Source organism: Bos indicus x Bos taurus, chromosome 10, assembly GCF_003369695.1.
Source record: "Bos indicus x Bos taurus breed Angus x Brahman F1 hybrid chromosome 10, Bos_hybrid_MaternalHap_v2.0, whole genome shotgun sequence".
Classification (NCBI taxonomy): Eukaryota; Metazoa; Chordata; class Mammalia; order Artiodactyla; family Bovidae; genus Bos; species Bos indicus x Bos taurus.
The window spans coordinates 74,448,640-74,454,423 of record NC_040085.1 but is presented as its reverse complement, the minus strand read 5'-3'; the positions used below and the strand labels follow the sequence as shown (position 1 = coordinate 74,454,423).

The following is a 5,784-nucleotide window of genomic DNA, read 5'->3' as shown; positions in this document are numbered from 1 at the left end:
TGCGGGCCACTGTCAGGGAGAGTATCAGGGATCACTCGGTGCTTGTGTTTCTTGTCTGTCTTCCACACAGAATGTGAGTCCACGGTGGGGAGGTCTGCTTGATCTGGCATGTCCACGTCGGTATTCCCAGCACACCCAGTGCCTGACACAGAGTTCAGTTCAGTCGCTCAGTCGTGTCCGACTCTCTGGGACCCCATGGACCACAGCACACCAGGCCTCCCTGTCCATCACCAACTCCCGGAGTCCACCCAAACCCATGTCCATCGAGTCGGTGATGCCATCCAACCATCTCATCCTCTGTCGTTCCCTTCTCCTCTTGCCCCCAATCCCTCTCAGCATCAGGGTCTTTTCCAATGAGTCAGCTCTTCGAATGAGGTGGCCAAAGTATTGGAGTTTCAGCTTCAGCATCAGTCCCTCCAATGAACACCCAGGACTGATCTCCTTTAGGATGGACTGGTTGGATCTCCTTGCAGTCCAAGGGACTCTCAAGAGTCTTCTCCAACACCACAGTTCAAAAGCATCAATTCTTTAGCGCTCAGCCTTCTTCACAGTCCAACTCTCATATTCATATGTGATCACAGGAAAAACCATAGCCTTGACTAGACGAACCTTTGTTGGCAAAGGAATGTCTCTGCTTTTGAATATGCTATCTAGGTTGGTCATAACTTTCCTTCCAAAGAGTAAGCGTCTTTTAATTTCATGGCTGCAGTCACCATCTGTAGTGATTTTGGAGCCCAGAAAAATAAAGTCAGCCACTGTTTCCACTGTTTCCCCATCTATTTGCCATGAAGTAGGTGCACAGAGTAGGTGCTTAATCAATGTCTACGGAAGGAGCAAAGGCCAGAGGGTGGCAGGCCTACTGTCCTAAGTGCTGTGAGGTCAGGGCTACCACCATCCCCACCTTGAGCTCCTGGTCCGAGATGCAGCCTGAGGCCTGGAGCGTTCCTCCCCCTCAACCACCCAGCTCCTCCCACTCCCAGGACCTGGGTGTCCCACACCCACTGCCCTCAAGCCTTTTTCTCAGGCTCACAACCACCCCAGCGCAGCTCCCTTCCCTGAGAACCTCTGTCATAAAGAAGGTGAGGCCCTGATCTGGCCTGTCTCCCTGCCTCCGGGCCTTCCTCACCCAAGGGAACCTTGGTTATAAATATGGGGGTCACACCTTGCATGTGTATTAGGCACCTTTCATCTGGGGAGCTCCTGGCTGCGAGGAGGCTAATTAGCAGCTCTCTGGGAAGGGTGAGTAAGAGCTGACGTCGCAGCCCGGGCAATGGCTAACCAGGCAGCCCGGGGCCTGGCCCGCCTGGGGAGAAGCGGGTGCGCCTTGCTCTCAGCCCACCCTCCCCCACTTCTCCTTGCTGCAGCAACTCTTCACAAGGGTCCCTTCTGTCTTAATAATAAAGGCCATCTTTTATTGAGTGCTTCCTGTGTGCCGAGGGCTTGCTAAGCCCCTCCTGTCTACTGAACGCACCCGCCTGTGCAAAGCACCAGGGGGCGATTGTGAAATGATAACAACTGGGGCTCTCATTATCAAACGTCACTCCTCGCCGGCAGCGATCCAGGACTACGTGCGTGACCTCATGTCATTCCTAAGAAGCCCTTAGTGTGCCATCTCACATGGAATAAGTGCTTGATAAGTGGTTAGCTATCACTGTGCATCTGCAGAACAACCTGATGAGGTAAGGTCCTATGTTATACTCATTTCTCAAGTGAGGAAGCTGAGGCTCAGAGAGGTTGAGCCACTTGCTGGAGATCACACAGCGAGTCAGGAGCCGAGCCAGTATTTGAACTGGACTGGTTTGACTCTGAAGCTGCAACAGATTTCCAGATGCTCTTCTCTCCTTCCCCGAAACCTGGAGGTGATTAGCACCAAGGCCTGACTTTGCATAGCTGCAGTGTCACTGAGCAGAAACCTTCTCTTCATCCATCCCTCCAGCCGTGGGCTGATAGGCTAGGCCTGGATCAAAACACCTTGGAGATCATCTAATACAACTCATCTCCACCCCCATTTTTCCGATGAGAAAACTGGAGAGGGTAGTGACTGTGCAAGGTGACAGTCCTAATGAGAAGATACCTAGAGATTAAGCTTGAGGAATAGAGGCAGTGGAGTGGCTGGAGGTCACCTCACCCCTGCCATCAAACTGGCATTGATACCAAGTAAATGGTGCAGTGGTAAAGAATCCACCTGCAAATGCAGGAGACACAAGATATGTGGGTTTGATCCCTGGGTTGGGAAGATGCCCTGGAGAAGGAAATGGCAACCCACTCCAGTATTCTTGCCTGGAGAATCCCATGGACAAAGGAGCCTAGAGGGTTACAGTCCAAGGGGTCACAAAGACTCAGACATGAATGAGTGACTGAGCGTGCACACACACAACGTCCGCACAGTGGAGTTCTCAGACTCCCTTTGCCATCTTGTTCCCTGCCCCGCTTCCCCTCCAGGAGCTGCCCCAGGGATATGTGGGTGGGATGTGGGTTCAGGCAGCTAGCTAGGAACTGAGACTGGGATCAGGGATGGGGTCCTCCATCTCCCTGCCCTGCAGGACAGTCCAGCGGGCAGGCCATGCCCCTTGTGGCACATCTCACGTGTCACTGTAGTGACTCCAGAGCAGACACATAGATAATTAAAAATGCTCATTGGAGAAATGGCTGTATCCTGTACCCACAGTAGGGAGGAGATGAAACGCCCAGTGTGCAGATGGGTAGATGGTACAGCACGTCTTCCTACCACTGCTCACCTGGATCCATCAAATGTGGCTCTCCTTCAGGTTTGGGGGAGAAGCCTGCACCAATCTGGTTCAGGGAGCAGCAAGTTCATGGGCCAAGGGCACTTGGCTGAGGTTTCCTCTGGTGGGACACGATTCCTGGGCCCTGAGGAGGGGGGCTAATTGTTCAGCTTTCTCTGCATGTTGCCCCTTTTGAAGTGGGCTCTTTGGGTACCAGATGCATAGACCTGGGGTCTCTGACCCTCTACATCCCCTCCCCTTCTACCACCCAGTTCCATCCTTCCAGTCTCTGCATCTCCTTTCACTGTCTACAGCTTCTCGCCTGCTCTATCTGCTGCCTCAGACCCTCTCCCACCTCTCTGACATCTCTTCTCTCCTCCTGTCGGCCTCAACTTAGAGCTTCCTCAGAGAGGGAACAACAGCCTCCTCATCCCAACTCTGAAATAGTTTTCCATGCATACAAGTTCTTTGAGCAGCTTATTCTTTTCCTTCAGAGGAATTTGAACACTTTTTCAAATGGAACCGTATTTATTTATGAGATTATCTATTTAAATGAATCTGTCTTTTCTGTTATAGGGGGCCTGGTGAGGTGGGAACTTGGTGACGGTCACTTCTGGTCTTCAGCGCCCAGCAGGGCGTATCACATACCCAATGAGTGAATAACAGGATCCTCAGGACAGGAGGAGCCCCTGGGCCAGTGGTTCTATAAACGTCTCCCCAGGAGCGGCTCCTGGGAACTTGTTAGCAAGGAAATGCAGATTCCCTGACTTTGGGTGTAGGGTCTAGCAATCTGGGTTTGAAGCAACTGGGCACCCAGAAGGGGGCACACAAGAGTTCAAGAACCACTGGCGGAAGCAAATGCCCTGTTGTTGGATTAGTGGCCACCGCGGCAAAGGGCCGCCTATAAAAGGCACTGGGGATGAGCAAGGCCACGTCTTCAAAAGCAGCAAGGGGGAGCCCTTTTCTAAGGCGGGCCGGCCGGCCGAGTGTACGGGACACTGGCTCATCACCCGGACCCCTGCCCCGGCCCGCCGTGCTGTTCGGCACACCGGCCACTGGAGGGCAGTGCGACCACGTGCATCGCGCCCCTGCCCGGTTGCAGGCGGGAGCAGCCTTCGGAGGCCTTCCGGGAGACTGCAGGGGCGGCTTCAGGCAAGAGACAAGAAGTAGGAATCGCGGCCCAGGCTGTGGTCTCGGCTCACAGGGCCTCCAGACGTTCTCAGAGGCCGAAGGGGCCCGGCTGGAGCGCACCCCCGGCCCGGGTATCGCCGAGGGTGGGTGGGGGGCCCTCCCTGCCTCGCCCCATCCAAGGCCAGGCCTGCTGCCTGGAAGGTTGGGAGTTTGGCTCGCTTGGGGCCTGGAAAGTTCAGCGGCCCCGAAAGTGCGGGACGCGCAGGGGAGGAGGCGCCGTCCGGCCGCTGAGGGCAGAGCGCCCGCCCGGGGAGGGCGGCGGGACCTTGACTGCCTCCCCGGAGGCAAAGGGCAGCCTCCCGCGTGACCCCTTCAGAAGTGCAAAACAAGGCGGCCATCTTGGCGGCGCCTTAACCCCGTCGTGGCCGCGGCGCCCGGCCCAGCGCGGCGGCGAGGGCACCTTGAGGGTTGGAAGCTGCGATGCCACGGGGGGCGGAGCAGGAATTTCCAAGACCTAGAAGAAAACCTTAGATCCTGGCAACTCCCCCCGGGGTGGTGGTGGTCTTTGGAAACCCCATCCCATATTCTATATAGCATCAGGAGCCCGAGCCTTTTTAAGTGAATTGGGTTTGTTAAAGTCACTCCTTCCTTCTTTGCCCCTTATTCCAGGATCAGAAAGCTAGAGGCAGCGAACAGGCACCAAACGTTGCTCCCGGTGGTGGTCGCTCCCGGTGGTGGTCGTCTTCAGGTGTCTGGGACTAGCCCAGCGTCTGTCCGCGCCCCCTCCCCAGACAAGTGTATCTCACAGCATAAACAGCAGCTTCTTCACACGCAGGCCCGTCTCCAAGCCAAGCCAGGGACTCGCAGCTGAAGCGGAATTGAAGTGGCTTGCTCCTTTGAGCTCCTCTCCACCGTGAGGACTTTAGCCGCCTTTCTGAATGCCATTTGAGGAACCATAGGCCCTCCAGCCTCCACCAGTCCCATGGTCTTGTATCTGACCTGGTTCACAGATTGATATTGTCTGTCATTTGAGTACTTTTCAGCTCTTCGCATATCCTTTCTTCTTAATAGCATCGGTTCAAGATCCAGCTTAAATATAAGCTCCATCAGGAAACTATCCTCCATTTCCCCCCTCATTTCCAGCAGAGCCTGTCTTTTCCCTCCCTGCCCACCTGTGGTTCCACTGGCCTCTGCTGTAGGAGCTCCTGTTTTCCTCTCTCCTCTCTGAACTGTGGGCACCAGGAGGGTAGGGACTGTGTGACGGTGGTCTTTGCACCCCACTTGGCCCCTCCCATATGTAGGTCATACAGGAAAGGGTTATTCCAAGAGTCAAGAGATTATTGAATGGTTTTGGTGTTGTAAACGAATTTTCCAAATATTTTGAACCTTGAGCGAAGGAACATGTAATGGGTTTTATTAAGCCCTGTGATGGAATCCTTTTGTGTTTCATTGCTTTGTTATTTTTAGTGGAAACACCAAAGTGCCATAGGAAAAAAAACCCCATGGGTCCTAGCTGACCAAGAGGACTAACTAACCACTGAGCTCCAAGTGTTCTTGCTGCTTCCTCTGTGTGGCCGTGGGGTTGGAGCCTGTGACATGTGAAGGCTGGCCCCAAGGACCAGCAAAGGAAAGTCTGTGTGTCTGATTGGGCTTGAGGCTGTGATTTCAGGCTGCCATCTCAAGATGAGACAGAAAAGAAAGTGCCTTGACAGTCTTGGAGAAGGTCAAAGCTAAAGGAAGAGTTTTTGCTTTTTTCCTTTTAAAAGAAAAAGCCCAAGTGCCCCCACGAAAGACTCCAGAAAACCCCTTTCATGCCTCACCCACAGATAATTTGCTGAACATTCATTCAGGGGAAAACAAAGAGGTGGTTTTGTTTATTTATTTAAGAGGAAAAATAAATGAGCTGTGACAAAACAATTTGAAACCA

General features: G+C 53.7%; 1 long non-coding RNA gene across 1 annotated transcript; it reads left to right on the top strand.

Annotated features, from left to right (window-relative positions):
• Positions 1-3,587: 3,587 nt before the first annotated feature.
• Positions 3,588-5,291, top strand: LOC113899026. The gene is made up of 2 exons (XR_003512814.1): positions 3,588-3,988; positions 4,527-5,291. It is a non-coding gene; the product is annotated as an uncharacterized LOC113899026 (long non-coding RNA).
• Positions 5,292-5,784: the final 493 nt, after the last annotated feature.